This window comes from Camelus bactrianus, chromosome 26 (assembly GCF_048773025.1).
Source record: "Camelus bactrianus isolate YW-2024 breed Bactrian camel chromosome 26, ASM4877302v1, whole genome shotgun sequence".
NCBI lineage: Eukaryota > Metazoa > Chordata > Mammalia > Artiodactyla > Camelidae > Camelus > Camelus bactrianus.
This window is the reverse complement of record NC_133564.1, coordinates 12,016,933-12,027,346: the sequence shown is the minus strand read 5'-3', so window position 1 is coordinate 12,027,346 and position 10,414 is coordinate 12,016,933. Positions and strand designations below refer to the sequence as shown.

General features: G+C 36.5%; 1 non-coding gene across 1 annotated transcript; it reads left to right on the top strand.

Moving 5' to 3' along the window:
* The first annotated feature begins 7,958 nt into the window (after positions 1-7,958).
* On the top strand, positions 7,959-8,031 carry TRNAA-GGC (transfer RNA alanine (anticodon GGC)). The gene has a single exon. It is a non-coding gene; the product is annotated as a tRNA-Ala (tRNA).
* The last annotated feature ends 2,383 nt before the right edge of the window (positions 8,032-10,414 follow it).

The following is a 10,414-nucleotide window of genomic DNA, read 5'->3' as shown; positions in this document are numbered from 1 at the left end:
CTAAAGAAAGACTTAAGAAAACAATAAACAGAACAAAATGTGTATTTTTAATTATCTGCTGATATGGTCATAGTTTATCCAGATATATTACATAAGTGGCGATGGCCACATTTGAAGACAATGTAGATGAAGGACGGTGCTGACCAACGTGTTTGAAAATCATCCCAACTTTTAGGTACTTTCCCACTTCAATGTCAAGCTAGAAAACTTAAAACTTAATTTTCAGTTCAGGCTTTCCAATTATCCGGCAGGATATTTTAGCTCTCTGATGTTCTTGATAATCCCCTTTCTCCATTAAGAATCACAGTGGTGCCTGTTTTTTGTATTAAAGAAATAAAATTAAAACACAAAATCTCCCCTCAGTTCAGAAAAATTTCCACTACAGAAGAAGAGAGCGAAACCAATTTCATTACTGAGTAGTCATTAAACCAGAACGTGATGTGCATTGCACCCAATCCAGTAAGAGACTGCAAAATATGGGAAGAAATCTCACCTTTCCTCGAGCCACAAAGATACAGCCCATGACACACACGTTCTCAAGATGAACAATCACTAGTCCTCCAGTAAGAGGACTTGACGGCGCCTTATGTCACACATAGCTCACATCACACGTAGTTCATCCACCCACGTCTTTGGGGTGACCATCTGTGTTAATTGGTTTTATCCAAAGGAACAGTCAACTCCCAACATCTTTCTGAAAGAATGCACTTTGCGGCTTGGAGTGAGGTACCCCCTGAAGTCAGGCTCCCACCTTCTCACAGACACTGGGAGTTAGAGGCACTTCCTTCCTTAATAATTACATTTTAAAGAGATGGTTCCTGGGACCTTGAGAAAGACAATGCCAGCTGGTAAATCTGGCCAGAGGCTTATTTAACTTTTAAAATGTTTACCTACATTTTAAAGAGATAGAGAAAGAACTTAATTAAAAGTTTTCTAAAGTAAATGCTTTCAAAGGGAAAGGAGAAAGTCTCTTTTCTTACCTTCAACAGGAAGAATTAATAAGCCTCTTATTTAATTTGTATTTGCCCTTACACTTGCCACTTACAAACCTAACGAATAAAGAGAGAAACTATCTTTAATAACATATTTGATAGATTTTGAATTTTTTACTATATCCATATATTATTTATCATGTATGTGTGTATTTCAACTTGTATTTTGGATATAAATACATATGTAAATGATACATTTTTTTGTATCGAAACGAAACCTAAAATGATAATTCAGTTCAGACCTATAGAAGGTTCAAGAAAACTGAATTTAATTGTTCCCAGTGTCATACCTGTAATCACCCCAACTATTTTTCCCATTCAAATGGCAATATTGAATCAGGCTCAATTCCTAGTGGCAATTTAGAGGCAAATTAATACTGGATAATTCAACAATGCTCTGTAATGAGCTACAAGGGTGGGGGGAGATGCAGATTCTGATTTGTGGCTGCATAGCACCTCCGATTTTGTCATCACTGTATTTAAGTGGCATTTTAATATTTTGAAACTCAGCACCTCCATTTAAAAAATACAGTAAGTCTAGTTGCCAGCCTCATCAGAGTCTTACCTGGTTGATTAAACCTTATTGAAAGGTCTAGTGGGGGACGTTCAAGCTGCTCGGTTGTCTAATAAGCTTGGTTTAAGCGATTCCCCTCCCTCGCAGCACAAGCAATTCAGAGACATGAGGGACCAGGTTAGGGGGTGGTGTTAGAAAGTGTCTGGTGAGCATCTTAATTAAAAGAGAGCATCTATGCTACACTCAGGATGTGACTCACTGTTTTAGAAGACTGCCACCTGTATTTCACTCCAAAAATCAGTCCTGTACACGTGAAATGTGAACGTTTTTATGGCTCAGGATTTTGTTAAAAATTATTTTCACACAAATGTAAAATACCCTGTGAAATACAGTTCTTTACTTAATCGGGGTATAACCAAAGCCCTGATAAAAACTAATTCTTTTTTTTCTTGCATCCATCTCTGATGGCATTTAAAGAATGCAAAATACATATATTTAAAAATGTATATATATATATATATAAATTATACATACAAAATTTTATACTTTATATATATTTTATATGCATAATATATATACACAGAGAGAAAGAGACTGCAATCTAGCCATCCTCAGCAATATATTCCAAAATCTGAATACAGTCTTGATTCCCCAAGTTCTGTCCCCAAATCCCACCATCCCCTCTGTCCTTTGCTACAAACTTCACAGAGAATCAGGGTCCCCTCAGGCTCTGTCTATGAAAGTGTTGATTTGATGCTTCAACTGGGGAGTGAAATATCCTTCAGACCATCATCGAGGGACCAGATTTTGCCCCCAAGAATGCTACCACCACCACCACCACACTACTGGCTATTTGGAAGGTTACGGAGCCATGGGGGAGGGTTGGTACTGAGTCAACGGTGAAATTTTCTTGGTGTCATCTCTCCTTCGCGGCCCTCCTCCATTACCTTCACTTTTAAAAACAGAAGATAACCAATCATATCTGCAAACCTCTCTAGCAACAAGTACCTATCAAATCTGTAACATTTCATATAGGATTTAGCAAATTCATTGCCTTCAATTATTCTCACTTGTCTCTTCATTTCAATTGTGTATTTTCTTTCTTTCTTTTTTTTTATTATTCTGTTTTGGGTTTTGAGTCGCATACGCCCCATTAGTTTGTTCAACCTCTTTATCCCCTCCTCAAGACTGTTTTTGTTTAATGGGCTGATGTTATTTTGATGAAAATATAATAAGGGATGTCAGGTCCAGTGTTGGTCATCAGGGATGCAGGGGCAACCAAGATTCATCCCACCGACAAAGGACTTCACAGCCCAGCGCAGCTGACTGAGTCCTTCTAGGTACACCGTGCAATGGTAAACCCACATGTGGGCAGGGTGATGGTGCAGAGGGATTGGCCAAACCAAACAGAGAGTCAGAGAAAATTCCCTGGAGAAGGTGATAGTTCAACTGAGCCTAAAACAACAATAGGGGATGTTAGCTATTTCAGGAAGAGAGGAAACTGTAAATAAATTTTAGTGGTAACAAGTAGCTCTAAGAACGTTTTGTATCTTTCATTAACATACTGCAAAAACTTCATGTTCATCTCTGAATTGTTTTTATCTACCATTCAATTTAAGACAGAGAAAGAAAAATACCATATGATATCACTTATATGTGGAATCTACAATAAAAAGACAAATGAACTTATTTACAAAACAGAAACAAACTCAGACAGAAAACAAATTTATGGTTACCAGCAGGGAAGGAGGTGGAAAGGGATAAACTGGGAGTTCGAGATTACAGATACACACACACACACACACACACACACACACATATATATATATATGTATGTATAATAGATAAACAAGCTTATACTGTATAGCATAGGGAATTATATTCAATATCTTGTAGTAACTTATGGTGAAAAAGAATATGAAAATGAATATATGTATATTCCTATATGACTGAAGCACTGTGCTGTATGCCAGAAATTGACAAAACATTGTAAACTGACTATACTTCAATATAAATATATTAAAAAAGAAATCATAATAAAACCAATCAAAAAAAAAAAAAAAAAGAGACAGCTCCTGGCCCCCCACCACACACAAAAGGAAATGGCTACACCAGGAGGGTTGTCCTGCTGATTTAGTAAGTCACAAGTAAATACAGTTACTATCTGTTACAAGACAGATAAATAAGTTGGTAGAAAGCTTATGAAAATGTGTGTGTCAACTTTGGAAACATTCTCCGCTTAGCACACAATCAAACTATCAACAAAAACAACAACAAGAAGAAAAAATATTTGAAAGGTGAATTACTTTTTGTCTGAAAACTGGTACCTCACTGAATCTCTTGTCCTACAAAGTTAGCTAAGGAGACACGCTTTGTTTCTTTCTCCTTGTAAGAGATATCTTGCTCGAATTTGATTTGTATATGGATGAAACATTCAACATGCTAATTTACTGGTTAATATTCCCCTTTGGCACGTACCAGCAAAAGATAATTGGCAGTAATGCGATTTAAACTTACTTGAATTTGAGGCTGTTAATTGAACTTTCATTTTTAGTAACTGCATCACAGCATAGAAATAACTATTCACAAAAGATGTTCCCAAATCTCCTTCTAAAGAGATAACCGTCAGACTGGGAAAGTTTCTGGGTCCTCCCTCCCTTCTGGAACCTAGGGGAGCAACTCGAAATAACCTCTAGCGTTATCATCTATACTCATGATTTGGTGATTATGAAATGGACTACTTATCTATTTATCTCTCAAGGAAAGGAGAGCATAGCACAGTGCGAGAAGGAGTCATTCATCCAAGGAGGGGACTGCGAACTAATTTCAGTGAGGGATGAACATAGTCAAGAGGTGATTTTAAATTGTAATGATGAAGAAAGCAATCAGCTGATGCAGATTTTAGACGTTGTACCAGGAACAATAATGAGAAAAGAAGATACTTAATCACATTCACAGAAGAATTATAGGAATACATAATTAAAGCAATGATAATGAGTAATAAAACTCTTGGTGAGATATCTTTCAACTATCGCTCGAAAAAAAGAGTAAAGCAAAAGAGACGCTGTCTTCTGTGTTAGTGATCGAGATTTTGCATGGAAATTCAAGAAGACACTGGGTAAAGAGAAAATTCTAGAGCTAGATGGAAACAGCCATTGGATTTGTGACAAAGAGGTTGAACAAATTTGTAGGGTGTACACTGTATAAAAACAAAAAGCAAACAACAAGAGGACAATATAGTACTTTATATTCTAAGAATAGGGGAGCAGCAACTAGGATTTTATACATGCCGTTGAGGAAAAACTGTAGAAAAAGTAAATGTCTTTCAAAAATGCAAATGTCAGCCCAGAGAAACAAAACAGAAGATCTCATCGATTACAGCGAAAAAATGCAGAGCAGATGATTTTATAAATAGAAGTATTGTTAGAAGCTTGAACATACTATGACAATGAATGATATACATACGCTGCAGGAAATCAAATCAGCAAAAGGATAAGCTCTCTAAGATGTAAAACTCAAAAACGTTTCTATGCAAAATGGAAGTGAGGACAAGTTAAGAATCACCCAGGGTTTACAAGCACCCAGACATCAAATATTATGGAATAATGCATGCAATAAATAGTAAATGCAATGCAAGGAATTGAAATCATAACTGTGATATTCTCTAGACAGAGCATAGTATACATACATATACTATGCAAATTTGCTTCATCATTCCTGATGTCCTAGATGTATGTGTGTGCATGTGTGTGCTGAATCCTTTGAATTAGTTTTAACATCTTGCTTGTTCCCTCATTAACAGAAATGTCAAATAAAAATTTGGTATGTATCCTTTTTATCTTTGTATGAGATTCATAGTCATGCCTTTAAAATATTTTAATTTATCCTTTAAACATCTGTTATATGTGTGTGTGTGTGTGTATAGGATAAGCAGTAACATACAAGGGAAAGAAAATGTCATGTTTGTGCATATATATGAATGTAGAAAATATAATGATGTATGTGATAGATATACACATACATATTGCACATATAAATGAGAATTAATACCCATAGTGTCACCAGGTGCCATGTAGTTTACTACACTTACTACTTAATGCTTTATACATTAATTCCTTTAACCCTTATAATTACCCTATGAAATGGGTGTGAGGTAGGTCCCACTACAGCACCATTTTACAAATGAGGAAACAGAAACACAATAAGCAAGATGCTAAAAAAACAGTAAGTAGCAAAACTGAGATTCTGAACCCAGGACACTGAGCTCCATGGTTTTGCTCTTAATCTGATTACTCTCTACGGCTTTCCACTGTACAAAGATAGTTGTGCATTAGCCAACAAAATTCCCTCCAAAGGATATTAATAAAAGTTTTAAATAAACAAAAGAGGAAACCCCAAATGCCAGACTTTAAATTATATTTTCTTTCCTCTTCCCAGAAGGGATTAAGTGTGATCACAGACCTCACGTAAATTTCAACATTGATGCCAGAGATATTGGAAACAGTAACTTACCAGGTGAGGGACTACTCAGGCTACATGCTTTCCCGTAGTCCCAACTTGATGAAATCTACCCTGGGGTACTCAGAAATTACTGGTGGAATCTCAGTGTCATTATTTATTGCATTTAAAGACTCACTGAGGACTAAGATCCCAGATATCTGAGAAAATGTAAATAAACTACTCACTTTACAAAAATAAATAAGTAAATAACGGTAGCCTCAGGAATGACTAGTAAATCCCAGGAAGGATCTGGAAAGGTTCTGCAGCAATAAATGAAGAAATCAATGCCCCAGACACCCAAGGTTTCAGAGGTCATGAGTAGGAATGAACACAGATTCGTCAAACTGGATAATAGCTCCCAAATGTGCTAGGTTCCTTCTTCTTTGGGGCAAAAACAGAGTTTGTAAGTATATTGTGGGGTGTTAAGGAGGACAGGTGGAGGAATATGGGTGAAAATTTCAACTCTATTGATGTTTTCAATATTTTCACACAAGTCAGTTTCCCTGGCAAAGAATGTTCTATCTTTGCCTTCTTATTTTTGCTGTGTACACTAACATAACTGACCCTGAACTTAAGCTACCTACGGGTATCAGGACAGTGCCAACATGCACTTGTATTACTGCCATGTCCTGTAATCAGCATGCAATTCATGAGAACAGTACCAAATGGGTACAGAGGCAGAAAACTGATACAATGAACTCCAGCTCCAGGTCTTCCTGGTAACACCCCCACTCATCCAACATGGACTTATATGTCTGGATAAACAATGGGAATCTTTGCTCATCATTTCAAGTAGAACTGGTCTATTGTTAATTTCTCAAAACCAACCTTTCTTTTCCCCTTCAGTTTCCATCCTAATTTTTGGTGGTTTTTCTTTTCTTTTTTTCCCCAAAGGCTTCAGTTTAACCCCTTAGTTTTCTTTTTAGAAGTGCAGCATTCCCTCGTTAAACAATATGGTGCATTTGTGTGTTAACTGAAGCGTCTCATTAAGTTGAGAAGAGAGAGTGTTAGGGAGGCCCCCTTCTAAAGTTGGTCCGGGATGGTTGGCAGTTCAGGGAATATGACTCTGATACTGTCGATATCATTGTGCCTAAAGCAATCATTTAAAAGTCTGTCAATAAAAATTGGTGGAAACTGAAATAAGAGGTTAGTTTTCTCCTCTTTTCTAAGAATTCAGTTTTAGTGATTCTTTTTTGATGTATTAAAATTTTTTCAAATGTGAGTTCCTCTGCTTCCGTTAACTATGAAATATTTCTTATTGAGACTAATCAAGTCATGTCCTGTTGACAATATTGTACTTCCATATTGTCTCCTTAGCACTGTTTATCGTCATGGAATCCTGTTATTTACACCTCCCTGGATTTTACTTCGGGAAAGGCAACAAATGCTATTAATGAGTGGAGTTAACCTTCACACCTCATTTATCAGGGTTATTTGTCTAACTCCATTTAAATCAAGACACAGCTACCCAAAGTTATCCAAAAATGCAAACAAAATATTTCTCACCTGAGCTACTATGATTAAAAACTCACAGAAAAGTCTTTCTTGAGATAAATGCAGCTAATGACTGTCTGATTATTTGGTTTTCTCAAAGGACAGGAGCAAATTGATGTGAAAAATTAAGTAGAATATATTGACAATGACAAGGAATGATCTCTGATGAGTGAAAATTCAAAAAGAATTAAAATACATATAAAGGACACACACATTAACTAAAAGATAAAATACCCAGGACCATTTTGTATTTATTAATAATTTACTCCTTACTCTGCAAGCTATTTGAAAAACTTGAAATAAAAGATCAAAGCATATGTAGACATACATAAACCAGGAATGCAGAAATATAACATCAAGTTATGAGGAAGCAAAAAATATATATATATATACATATATATATGCGCTAATGATTTGGTCAATTACTGTGAATGGGTATAAAAATGATCCTCACTGCGGGAGGGTATAGCTCAGTGGTAGAGTGCGTGTTTGGCATGCACGAAGTCCTGGGTTCAATTCCCAGTACCTCCATTAAAAATAAATAAATAAACCTAATTACCATTCCCCATGCAAAATTTAAAAATTTAAAATAAATAAAATTACCTTCAGACTTTCTAGAAGACAGGATGAAACAAATAATGTGAGAAATATAAACCACAAAGTCTTAAAAAATTAATAATTGCTAACATTTGTAATGTTTTCTTGCTATTCTAAGTGGTTTACAAACGTATTGATTCAGTTAAACCTTAAGAGGTAGTTAAGATTATGGCCCATACAATAGGTAAGGGACTTAAAGCCCGGAGATTTTAAGCAAATTGCCCCACATGGTAACTGATGGAGACAGAATTCCAATCTGGGCAGACAGAGTTCTGGGTCCATGATGATATGAACTTCTTAAAAGAAAGAAATCTTTTCTAAAAGGGATTTATCAACTTTTCATTAACTTTTTCCTTTTACGAGGAACAGGCAGAAACACGATGGTCACTTTTTCAATAATAGTCCCTTTAAAATATGTACAGGGATTTTTTTTTAATGGCTTAAAAACATAAAAATAAAGTATAACTCAGTAAGGACATTTCTGTAGCAGGTAAGCTGATTTGCTCCCCTCACCCACGTGATCTCTTTAATGAGTGATTACTGTGTGCAAATCATGGATAAGGAACACAAAATGAACCCAAGCCCTGCTTTCAAGAAGCTTGCAGCCTGGTTAGTAGGGAACAAAACAAAACAAACAGAAGAATACTGGGATCCAGGGGTGGGTAACAGACCCGAGAACAGATATACAGGGTGTTACATGTGCCCAGAGGAAGGAGAGAGAAACTTCCTCAGGGTGGGATCAAGACAGGTTTTCCTGGAAGGTGAGATACAAAATGCATAATAAAAGGTGAATTAAATGCCAATAAAATTTAAAAGAAGGAGGAAGAGGATTTAAGGGAATGCATTTAAGGAAGTGTGAAGTCCCTAAAACATGAAAAATACCACGTGTTTAGGGAACTGAAGTTAGTGAAATTTTGGTGTGTCATTTTCTCCTGTTCTACTTCTATTTTCGAAAAGAATTAAGCTTCTATCATATGTGGTGTGATTGGGAAAAGTGCCCATTCCTCCCCTGCTCTATTGCTTCAGAATCTTTTGCAGCAGAGCCTAGGAAACCGCCTCGGGGACACCATCCGGGGGTGGCTTCCCGCACAGGAAAGTCGGAGGAGGATGGAGACCACAGAGTGCGCAGTATTTTCAGAGGTTCCCAATCCGGGAGCCTCTCCAGCCCTCAACAGTGGGCTCAGAGGATCGAGTTAGCATCAAGATAGGCATTCGTGTAACTGAATAAATTAACCTGCTTGGTGGCATTTTTAATCCTGATTATCTGGAATTATAATTTGGAGAACACTTTAAAAAAATAAAAATTCATTTAACATTTATACTTCACAATATACTATTCTTTACCATAGTTCTTAGATAATACAGTCATTTGAGTCTTGAGGTTTCTCCATCCTGAGACAAAATCTTAGCATTGCCTCCATGGGATGTCACTAACTGTACAAGGGATGTTCACATCTTTTACTCAATCGTGCAGCAGAATTCTTTACCTGTGGTCAGACATCAGCCTGCCATCAGCTTTTGGAGAGAACAGAAAAGAGAATCCAAATGAATATTGAGTAAAAATGACAGTATGCTAGAATTTTCCTGTTCTTTTAGGATCTATATCACACCATAAAGTTCAAATCAAAGTGAATTAGAGTGAATTACTTTTACTATCTTTGAAAATAATCATACTTGGATAAAAGTTAAGCTAGATTTCCCTAATTGACAAGACCGCATAACAAAATTCAGGGGCAAAGAAGGGTGACAGTCCATGCTTCTGGAATGTTCTAGAACTTTTCACCTATTCCCTGTCATTCAAAATTTTTCTGTCTATTAGACAGGCAGAGTGCAGGGATGTGCTGGAGGTCATCTAATTGGGGCCATAGTGGGAGTGTGTACATCACAAAAACTCACAGCTTTTTCTTTTCGTTTCTTTTTTTACTTTTTTTCCCAGTTTACCAGGACATCAGTGCTGTACTCCTGACAGCACTAGACATGGAAGTTTGGTGGACATAATCTTCAATCTTCACTTTGCAATCACTCGCTTTGTGAATCCAGGTAACCTCTCTGAACTTCAGCTAACTTCTCCCTAATAGGGAGAAAGTTACTTATTTTGATAGAGAATTAACTGTATACAAAGTAACTTCCTGTTAAAGCACTTCATCATTTTAAAATGACACCTAGTATGTCCCGCTGGCCTTGTACACTGTGCCCCTTGTGTTTTAATATAATGAATATCCTACAGTTGAATTTCCGTGGCTTTGGTCACTCGCAGTTTTTCAGATTAGGAAAACCAAATTGCTTCAAAGGTTGTTTAGAATGTCAGACATCTGAG